We start from the raw sequence: 11402 nt of genomic DNA, 5'->3' as shown, positions 1-11402 counted from the left end.
GCCCCCTCTGGACGCTATGTGATATTGTACTGAACATCTGTACAGGCCAATTCAGGTGTGTTGTTTCCTTTGATGTTAATAAATGTACAATGTTATGCAGCGGTATAGTTCTAACGGTTTTATAGACAAATTATACATTTTGTAGACATGGTGGAGAGTGTGTGTGGGGGAGGGCGGGGCGTGATATTTTTATTTTTTTCCTAGGGGGGCGTACTGAAAATATTTGAGAAGCACTGCTCTAATCCAATCCAAACCTAATGAAGTTAAGTCAAAGTTAAAGTACCAATGATTGTCACACACACACTATGTGTGGTGAAATTTGTCTTCTGCATTTGATTCATCACCCTTGTTCACCCCCTGGGAGATGAGGGGCGCAGGGAGCAGCAGCGGTGGCTGCGCCCAGCAATCAGTTTGGTGATTTAACCCCCAATTCCAACCTGTGCCAAGCACTCAAGGTAATGGGTCCCATTTTTATAGTCTTTGGTATGACTCGGCCGGGGTTTTAACTCACAACCTATCGGTCTCAGGAGGCTTAACCACTAGGGCACTGAGTAGCTAACTAACCCTAACCACTGAAAACCCCAACCTTGTCCCTAAACCCTTAAAGGCCTACTGAAATGAGATTTTCTTATTTAAACGGGGATAGCAGGTCTATTTTATGTGTCATACTTGATCATTTCGCGATATTGCCATATTTTTGCTGAAAGGATTTTGTAGAGAACATCGACGATAAAGTTCGCAACTTTTGGTGCTGATAAAAAAGCCTTACCTGTACCGGAAGTAGCACACGATGTGCGCGTAACGTCACGGGCTGTGGAGCTCCTCACATCTGAACATTGTTTACAATCATGGCCACCAGCAGCGAGAGTGATTTGGACCGAGAAAATGACAATTTCCCCATTAATTTGAGCGAGGATGAAAGATTCGTGGATGAGGAAAGTGAGAATGAAGGACTAGAAAAAAATATATATACACTGGGAGCAATTCATATGTTATTAGAAAAAATTACTGGATAATTCTGGAAAATCCCTTATCTGCTCATTGTGTTAATTGTGTTTTAGTGAGATTATATGGTGGTACCTGAAAGTCGGAGGGGTGTGGCCACGGGTGTGGTGACCGTCGGTGTCTCTGAGGGAAGCCACGTTTCTCGACGAGGCGAAGGCAGCCGGTCGGGCCGGGCTGAGATTTTTTATTTCTTTTTCCCTCCGACAATGGTGTAAGCATCCGACAGTCGGGGGCGGCCGGTGGGAGGAGGCAAGAGAGTCGCAGCGGCCTCTTCGACAGGTGCAGGAGCAACGACGCAAGCTCTCCGCTCATGTCTACGGTAAGAGCTGAATTATTACCACCATTTTCTCAACGAAACCTGCCGGTTGACATGTGGTAGGGAACAATGTTCGATTGACCGCTCTGTTCCATAGTAATGCTTCACCGTCATATTTCGGGAATGTAAACAAGGAAACAAGGAAACACCGGCTGTGTTTGTGTTGCTAAAGGAGGCCGCAATACACCGCTTCCCACCTACATCTTTCTTCTTTGACGTCTCCATTATTAATTGAACAAATTGCAAAAGATTCAGCAACACAGATGTCCATGATAATGCGGAATTATGTGATGAAAAGAGACGACTTATAGCTGTGAACGATGCTGGACCAAAATATCCTCTACAATGCGTGACGTCACGCGCACACGTCATCTTACCATAACGTTTTAGCATGATACTTCCGCGCAAAATTTAAAATTGCAATTTAGTAAACTAAACCGGCCGTATTAGCATGTGTTGCAGTGTTAAGATTTCATCATTGATATATACACTATCAGACTGCGTGGTCGGCAGTAGTGGGTTTCAGTAGGCCTTTAAAGCAACTTCCATCCATCCATTTTCTACCGCTTATTCCCTTTAGGATTCGCGGGGGGCGCTGGCGCCTATCTCAGCTACAATCGGGCGGAAGGCAGGGTACACCCTGGACAAGTCGCCACCCCATCGCAGGGCCAACACAGATAGACAGACAACATTCACACTCACATTCACACACTAGGGCCAATTTAGTGTTGCCAATCAACCTATCCCCAGTTGCATGTCTTTGGAGGTGGGAGGAAGCCGGAGTACCCGGAGGGAACCCCCGCATTCACGGGGAGAACATGCAAACTCCACACAGAAAGATCCCGACCCTGGATTTGAACCCAGGACTGCAGGAATTTCGTATTGTGAGGCAGACGCACTAACCCCTCTGCCACCGTGAAGCCTTTAAAGCAACTTGATAATTACAAATCCCCAAAAAAAGGCTGGTCAATTACAGGGTTGCAAATAAATGTAATCTGTTAATTTCACTTGTGTTGTTATTAGTGGATGATTAAGGCAAACACTCGAGCATAAACATTTATTTTCCCATAAACACAGGAGACATGAAATTACATTACACAAACAAACATGATCACTTGGGAGAAGACAAACTAGACTCCAAGTACCCAAGAGGACACAAATTGACTTTTTGAACTTGTTCCCTAAATGATTGTAGCCCTGATGACTTTTGGCGAATACATGAGACTGCAGCAGCATATCATGCATCATCACACTAGTAGCAGACTCAAGGGAGAACTTGAACATGAACACGTGTTGCAGGGCACAAGATGACACACCTTCAAGCAGCCACGGAAAGACAACAAGGACATATCAGGACTAAAGACTACAATGTAACTATTGATGCTGACAATGGTAAATGGTAAATTGGTTGTACTTCTGTAGCGCTTTTCTACCCCTTTATAAGAAGCCAAAAGCGCTTTGAACAATGTCAATGACATGGCCATAAACAGAATATAAAATATAAATGATAAATAAAAATTCAAAACAACATATCCTTTCTCAAATTACCACAGTGCTTTTCGACTTTGAAAATTCATATTTGTTTTAAATCGTGTTTGTTTATTGCCGTACTTGGGCAGCCGCCATGAAAGTACTCTCTTCCTCCTCAATGGTGTCCAGCTGGTCCGTGCGGATGGCCTGCGTGATCAAGTTGAGCTCCTCGCACATGGTCTCGTAGCGGTACGCCACCCGGATGTCAGGGACGTTAGTGCGGGTGATGTCGTTACTCTCCTGCCCTTCTTTGATGTAGTCCGGCCCCAGCCATTTGCCCTTTAACTGAGTCGCAAGATTAGCAGTAAGATGAAAGTGTCCGACTAACGTCAGTGTATTGTTATTGTGACAGACTCTCAAGGGTACCTTATGAGAGAAACCACTCATCAGTACGCTGTTTCTGGCCAGCTCACACATGTCACAGGAGCTCAGCTTCCACACCTGAGCTGCAATACTGTACTCCTCCATCAAGGGCTCCTATGAACCGTAAGGCACACATTTTATCAGCAGTATTTGGGAACCTCTTATAGCAGGGACACTCAACTAAATTGTTTTTGTATATTCTTTAGTACCAGCATCCTCTACAGCAGGGGTGCTTAATCTTTTTGACTTCAGGGCCCAATTTTTCCACTACGGAGAGGGCAGAGAGGGGCACCACTCAAATATTAAGACTGAATTAGTAATCTTACTTGATTTTTGTCGTAATCAATAATTATATCTTACAACCTTGTCAAATGATATGAAAGCATGTGTTAATCCCACAAACTATTGTTTATTTACCACTTAAACCACAGGCTGATTAGAAAAATAAGTACTAACCAAATATACTGCATAGAAAGGGGCTCATAAATGACTAATGAAAAACACACTTCCAAACAATTATGTTTTGCTCAAATAAATCAGCAAAATAAACAATGTGTTTCTTTACTAGACTGTCAGTAAAAATAAAGTGCAAATGAAAATACTAGAGATATCCGATAATGGCTTTTTTGCCGATATTCCGATATTGTCCAACTCTTAATTATCGATTCCGATATCAACCGATACTGATATATACAGTTGTGAAATTAATATATTGTTATGCCTAACTTTGTTGTGAGGCCCCCTTGTTACAATAAACAATGTAACAAGGTTTTCCAAAATAAATCAACTCAAGATATGGAAAAAAAAAATGCCAACATGGCACTGCCATATTTATTATTGAAGTCACAAAGTCCATTATTTTTTTTAACATGCCTCAAAACAGCAGCTTGGAATTTGGGACATGGTCTCCCTGAGTTTGCATGAGGAGGTTGAGGTGGGCGGAGTTGGGGGAGGGGGGGTTTGAGGTGGGGGGGAGGGGATAGTGAGGGGAGGGGTGTATTGTAGTGTTCCGGAAGAGTTAGTGCTGCAAGGGATTTTGGGTATTTGTTCTGTTGTGTTTATGTCGTGTTACGGTGCGGATGTTCTCCCGAAATGTGTTTGTCATTCTTGTTTGGTGTGGGTTCACATTGTTGCCCATTTTTGTAATACTGTTAAAGTTGTTGAAACGGCCAGCCTCAGTGTGACCTGTGTGGCTGTTGGCCAAGTATGCCTTGCATTCACTTGTGTGAAAAGCCGTAGATATTATGTGATGGGCCGGCACGCAAAGGCAGTGCCTTTAAGGCACGCCCCCAATATTGTAGTCTGGGTGGAAATCAGGAGAAATTCGGGAGAATGGTTGCCCCGGGAGATTTTCGGGAGGGGGACTGAAATTCGGGAGTCTCCCGGGAAAATCGGGAGTTTTGGCAAGTATGACTGGGAAACGTAACTGCTCTGTACTTCTCCCTATGTCCGTGAACCACTCCGTACATTGGCGTTTTAATTAATTAATTTTACTTTTTAAAACCGATACCGCTAATTTCCGATATTACATTTTAAAGCATTTATTGGCCGATAATATTGTCAGTCCGATATTAGCGGACATCTCTAGAAAATACAGCTTCACCACTTTAGTCATATTTTTGCACGTAAAAAACGTATCTATTCTCCTGTTTGTTTGAGATTGTCATTACCGCCACAAAAGATGGAAATGTGTGTTACAACTGAGAAGTTTTTCGGCCCATACAGACCACAGCTGATAAAAATATTTTTTTGCAGACCTTAAGGAGATCATTGTGGGCCAACAATGGTTAAGAAACACTGCTCTGCAGTAGACATTTAATTTCGGTCTATTTATTTTGTCAAAGTTACAGGAGCGCTCTCCTGTTTTTAAGGATCTTCTGCAAAAAACTATTCAAGGTTCATCTCTACAGCACACTCCACTGCAGCAGTGGCCCAAACTTTTGCCGCGAAGGGCCGAAGTACAAATGCGCCAAAGTCTGGAGGCCAAACACAGCAAATTTAACTGTGAAACACCAATGGCCAAAAGGTTCCTATATATAGTAGCAATAACAACGATAGATGGAAACTAGTTAGCCAACAAGTTAGCCTTGTGACGACACCTTTAATAATGGAGCCAGCTTTAAGGGTGGCTAGAACATTTTTACTTCCGATACGATACTGATATTTATCCTTTACGATATCAGCAGTAATCACACATACTTTTATTTTTTTCGTGTGAAATATTAAAAAGGTTTAATCAATTAAAATCAGTCGAATGGAGAAGAAGGGTCTGTATGAAACAAGAATTGTCTGGAAGGAATGTACTCTCTCTTTAAGTTGAAGTGGTGTGGTAATTGATTTTCGCGACACCAAGTGTTCACAAAAATAATTAAGTTAAGCTGTATGAAACAAGAACTGTCTGGAAGGAATGTATTCTCTCTTTAAGTTGAAGTGGAGTGGTAATTGATTTTCGCGACACCAAATGTTCACAAAAATAATTAAGTTAAGCTCATGATACAGTAAGTTGAATGATGTGGATTGATTGATTGATTGATACTTTTATTAGTAGATTGCACAGTTCAGTACATATTCCGTACAATTGACCACTAAATGGTAACACCCCAATAAGTTTTTAACTTGTTTAAGTCGGGGTCCACGTTAATCAATTCATGGTAGAATTAATTTACCGTAGTATCATTTACCGGATACTTTTCAATACACTTCTGGCTTTGACACTTTGTAAGTAATATGAAAGTATAATTATTTCATACTTCTTTATATTTAGCCTAGTGGTTAGAATGTCCGCCCTGAGATCGGTAGGTTGGGAGTTCAGACCCCGGCCGAGTGATACCAAAGACTATTAAAAAATAAATAAAAAATGGGACCCTTTCCCTCCCTGCTTGGCACTCAGCATCAAGGGTTGGAATTGGTGGTTAAATCACCATAAATGATTCCCGGGCGCGGCACCGCTGCTGTGTGTGACAATCATTGGTACTTTAACTTTAACTTTATATTGGCACAAGTGCTGCAATATTGGTTCATTAAATATACTTATTATGTCGAGCTTGTGTGCTATTGTGTGTTTAGCTGTTGTGTAGCTACAGTACTTGTAGCCTACAACCTACTGTGTTTACCTTTTGAAAAGGATTTCACTAAAATACAAGAAAATATCAACCATCTTTGCTTATTTAAGGACATTTCAAGGTTCATCCCTACAGCACACTCCAGTGCAGCAGTGGCCCAAACTTTTGCCGCGAAGGGCCGAAGTACAAATGCGCCAAAGTCTGGGGGCCAAACACAGCAAATTTAACTGTGAAACACCAATGGCCAAAAGGTTCCTATATATAGTAGCAATAACAACGATAGATGGAAACTAGTTAGCCAAGGACATAGGTCTGGTGATAATGTTCCCCTTTAAAAACTCAGTATGAATACAATATGTATTACACTTGGGAAGGCACCCTTTCGTGGGCCAAATCAAATCAATCATGTTTTACAGAATCTATTGCAAAAATGTGAATCTCTCACAAGGTTTTTGAACTGAACTCCTGGGCCACCAGCTGAATAGCCCAAATGATTAAAAATAAAGGACCTGAAATGGAACTTTGAGGAACACCACTAGTATAACTAAAGAAGTTGAACAAGTAACTGCATGTGAAGTAAACAAGCTACAGCCAAACCTTGGTTACACAAATCACACTACAAAATGTTTTTTGAACTGCCAAAAAGGACAGGACTTAAAGGGGTGCCTTGTGGAATGCCTCAAAATCACAACTCTGAACATCAGTGTTCTATGTTTGCTAGCAATGTTAAAATGCCAACGTGTTCACAGTGGTCCAAGTTCCTCTATAGAACACAAGCATTCTACTGTGTTTAGAAATGTACTGCAAACATTTGGAATTGAACTTGACGGGCTGGTTTAGTGTCATTCCCAGGCCGCCAGTTGAATAGCACTGTCTTTTAGGTTGTTTCTCTGTTGGTTTGTTAGTGTTCATACACAGGCAAGTGGATTTTATAGGAAGGCGCTAATTGGAGCAGGAAATCGCTAAATAGTAGCTCTTTGAAATGGTCTTTAGTCTCTTTTGTTCCTGCCAACAACCCGTGAATGATAACCAGTGTTTTTGAACACACAAATACTCATTTGTAATTCATTATGAAACACAAAGAGAGTATTTACAAAAACTGCAAAGGTCAAAGGACTTCTTGTGTGCTCAGACCTTGGTGAAGTGAAACTGCAAGGGGTCGTCCGTAGATAGGGAGACCACCAGTCCTCTGGACAGGTACTCAGGCAGAGGGTTACGGTGGTAGCTAAGGAACAGACTGTTATTGCTGAGAGGAGACATGGCGATGCCAATCTGAGCCAAATAGTAAAGATACTGCAGCACAGGAGCCTGTGGACAGATAGGACATTTAGATTATGCTGCAGCTTCTCCATTTGGATTTCATTAATCAAGATGGCGCTTCCAATAAAGGGTAGTTGTCGCCTCGGGGATGTACCTTCCTGAGCAGCAGCCCGTGGGAGATGTTCTCAGACAGCAGGAAACCAGACACCAGGTGATGGATAGGACCTGCCTCGCCACAATGAGGACGTAAGACAAGACTGTGGAAACCCCGCTGCCTGGATTGAAAAACAGACCTCCGTCAGGAGCGGTGACCTTTTTCAGGCTTATTTTGATTGTCTTCCTCAGATACATTTTTTTAATACACTGACCATTCTGTATTGGTATAGATTGAGAGGATGGCCAATAAAATAATAAACACAAAAGAGGTGCTTCTTTTAACGTTTTGTTCCCGTCGGGCCCTAATCTAACCAAGACTTGTCTGCATAACTGTCATTATTTATTGTCCCATAGGACCGTATTCCCCAACCTTTTTTCCACCAGGGACCGGTTTATTGTATGCATTACTTCCGGCTTTCTACATGTAAATTAGCCTTTGCCCACAATCTGGCACATTAAAATGTTATATACCCATTGATATGCATTGTCTCATGGACTATAACAATGGAGTTGTAATATACATCTATTAACAGGCTTATTGGTGTGTTTAGTGGGACAGGCGAAAGTTAAGTCTGAGAAATGTGGTAGTTTATAAATTAATTAATGTTTCTGTGCGGCCTGGTAGCAAGTGCGTCACGGACCAGTACCGGTCCCCGGACCGGACGTTGAAGACCACTGCCATAGGACACTTGTAGTTGAGCCCTACGAACTTTGCCTAGCAACCACATGGCCAAATCTTTCTTCCTACACACTCTTTCAACCATGCATAGAGCATGTTTTGCGATCGAATCAATGCAGTTTCATAACAAAGCCCCACGTTGCATATCTCAAGTACGGTTTCAGTTGCATACTCCATCCATCCATCCATTTTCTACCGCTTATTCCCTTTCGGGGTCGCGGGGGGCGCTGGCGCCTATCTCAGCCACAATCGGGCAGAAGGCGGGGTACACCCTGGACAAGTCGCCACCTCATCGCAGGGCCAACACAGATAGACAGACAACATTCACACTCACATTCACACACTAGGGCCCATTTAGTGTTGCCAATTAACCTATCCCCAGGTGCATGTCTTTGGAAGTGGGAGGAAGCCGGAGTACCCGGAGGGAACCCACGCATTCACGGGGAGAACATGCAAACTCCACACAGAAAGATCCCGAGCCTGGATTTGAACCCAGGCCTGCAGGAACTTCGTATTGTGAGGCAGACGCACTAACCCCTCTGCCACCGTGAAGCCCAGTTGCATACTTTGCACATTTATTTAGTTTCATATTTGGTACATTTCTTCCAAACAGACTCATCTATTCAACAATTGAAGACTTCTGACAAATATAAAGTGATCTGCAAGGCCGGCGACATCATTGGAGAGCTGGACTCTCTGACAACAGCGTCAAAGAGAAGGATGCTGTCGGAGTTGCGTAGCATCTTGGACAATGTCCCTCAACCACTCCATGATGTGCTGGTCCAACACATGACCACTTTTAGCACTAGACCTATCCCACCACAATGCAAAACCGGAAGCCGCAGACAGTAATTCCTGCATGTGGCCATCAAACTTTACATCACTCAAATAGTCGTGGGGACAGCACGGTGGACCAGGGGTTAGTGCATCTGCCTCACAATATGAAGGTCCCTGAGCAATATTGGGTCAATCCTGGGCTTGAGATCTTTCTGTGTGGGAGTTTGCATGTCCTCCCCCGTGACTGCGTGGGTTCCCTCCGGGCACTCCGGCTTCCCTCCCACCTCCAAAGACATACACCTGGGGATAGGTTGATTGGCAACACTAAATTGGCCCTAGTGTGTGAATGTTGTCTGTCTATCTGTGTTGGCCCTGCGATGATGTGGCGACTTGTCCAGGGTGTACAACCGCCTTCCGCCCGAATGCAGCTGAGATAGGCTCCAGCGACCCCCGCGACTCCGAACGAGACAAGCGGTAGAAAATGGATGGAAACAGTCGTGGATATTATCTATTAATCTGGAGACATTTTATAAACCCAAAGCTGTGCAATATTTCAATATAATTTGTGTTTAACACCTCTAAAGGCCTTAGTGGCCATATGCGTGGAGAGCCCCTTTTAGCTCGTATTTCCAAAATTGTGTACTGAATTGGGGTCTTAGGCTGACATATGGACACTTATACTGCTATCTGGTGGTGTCTGAAGAGTATAACATACAATGGAATTTGGAAAAAGAAAGTGTAAAAACAAGAATTTGCATGTCACTACACATTAAAAACACGTTTGTGTACTTATGGACTAAGTACATCATATCAAAAGATGATTCTTAGTTTTTTATTTTAATTAGGGGCCAATAAGCCTAGAAAGCAAAGAGAAAAAAAAAAAAAGAAAAAGCATGTAAACAAACAGTTTGGACCTTAAGAGGTTTTAATAATGTGCAATACCTGTCTCACACTGCCATTATGGTCATTACACCATGTACAAACCCCGTTTCCATATGAGTTGGGAAATTGTGTTAGATGTAAATACAAATGGAATACAATGATTTGCAAATCATTTTCAACCCATATTCAGTTGAATATGCTACAAAGACAACATATTTGATGTTCAAACTGATAAACTTTTTTTTTGCAAATAATCATTACCTTTAGAATTTGATACCAGCAACATGTGACAAAGAAGTTGGGAAAGGTGGCAATAAATACTGATAAAGTTTAGGAATGCTCATCAAACACTTATATGGAACATCCCACAGGTGTGCAGGCTAATTGGGAACAGGTGGGTGCAATGATTGGGTATAAAAACAGCTTCCATGAAATGCTAAGTAATTCAAAAACAAGGATGGGGCGAGGGTCACCACTTTGTAAGCAAATTGTCGAACAGTTTTAGAACAACATTTCTCAATGAGCTATTGCAAGGAATTTAGGGATTTTACCATCTACGGTCCGTAAAATCATCAAAAAGTTCAGAGAATATGGAGAAATTACTGCACGTAAGCGATTATATTACGGACTTTTGATCCCTCAGGCGGTACTGCATCAAAAACCGACATCAGTGTGTAAAGGATATCACCACATGGACTCAGCAACACTTCATAAAACCACTTTCATTAACAAAACAAGTGTATTTGATGGATACAACTAAAATACGGAAACATAAAACACCATAAGGGTGTAGTGATTTTATGCAAATTATATTTGATAATATGATGACTGTGTTTATTTTTCTGAGTACATGTGGATGTAATGTATCACACAATAATATACAGAATATTCTTATCAGGTGATTATATGATGTATGTTGTATTTACATTAAAAAGTGAAATAAACAATAAGAGATAGCATTGTCGCGATCAAATACTAATATCAATTCACTTTTCAGACAACTCGATAGTGGTCCAGGATGGTTAAAAAACAGTAAAGGCAAACATTAAGGAGATGGTCAAAACCTAAACAAAGATGTCTACATAGAAGAATCAATAATCATTAATCATCCAAAATGTGAGACATGTTAAAATGTCTAAATCCAATTAGTGCAATTATGTGATGCTGAATGGCACCATATTACCTGGGAATAATCTACTGCTCTGGAAAAAATGCATCAGAGCATCTGAGAAGGCAGAGTGAGGAAAGCCATCTATGTTAAGGTTGAAAAACCATCCCTGAATAGATGAGGTGGTCTGTGACACAACCTGTCTCCTACATACAACACTGTCCTTTCAATCATTCATTAAAAAATATGTAATTTAGCCTCGGA

The 11402-nt window shown here is 41.9% G+C and overlaps 1 pseudogene; it reads right to left on the bottom strand.

Annotated features, from left to right (window-relative positions):
• Positions 1-2364: 2364 nt before the first annotated feature.
• LOC133554633 (AMP deaminase 2-like) overlaps positions 2365-11402 on the bottom strand; it is a 53466-nt pseudogene continuing 44428 nt past the window's right edge.

This window comes from Nerophis ophidion, linkage group LG06 (assembly GCF_033978795.1).
Source record: "Nerophis ophidion isolate RoL-2023_Sa linkage group LG06, RoL_Noph_v1.0, whole genome shotgun sequence".
Classification (NCBI taxonomy): Eukaryota; Metazoa; Chordata; class Actinopteri; order Syngnathiformes; family Syngnathidae; genus Nerophis; species Nerophis ophidion.
The sequence above is the reverse complement of the archived record's forward strand: the minus strand, read 5'-3'. Positions and strand labels throughout refer to the sequence as shown.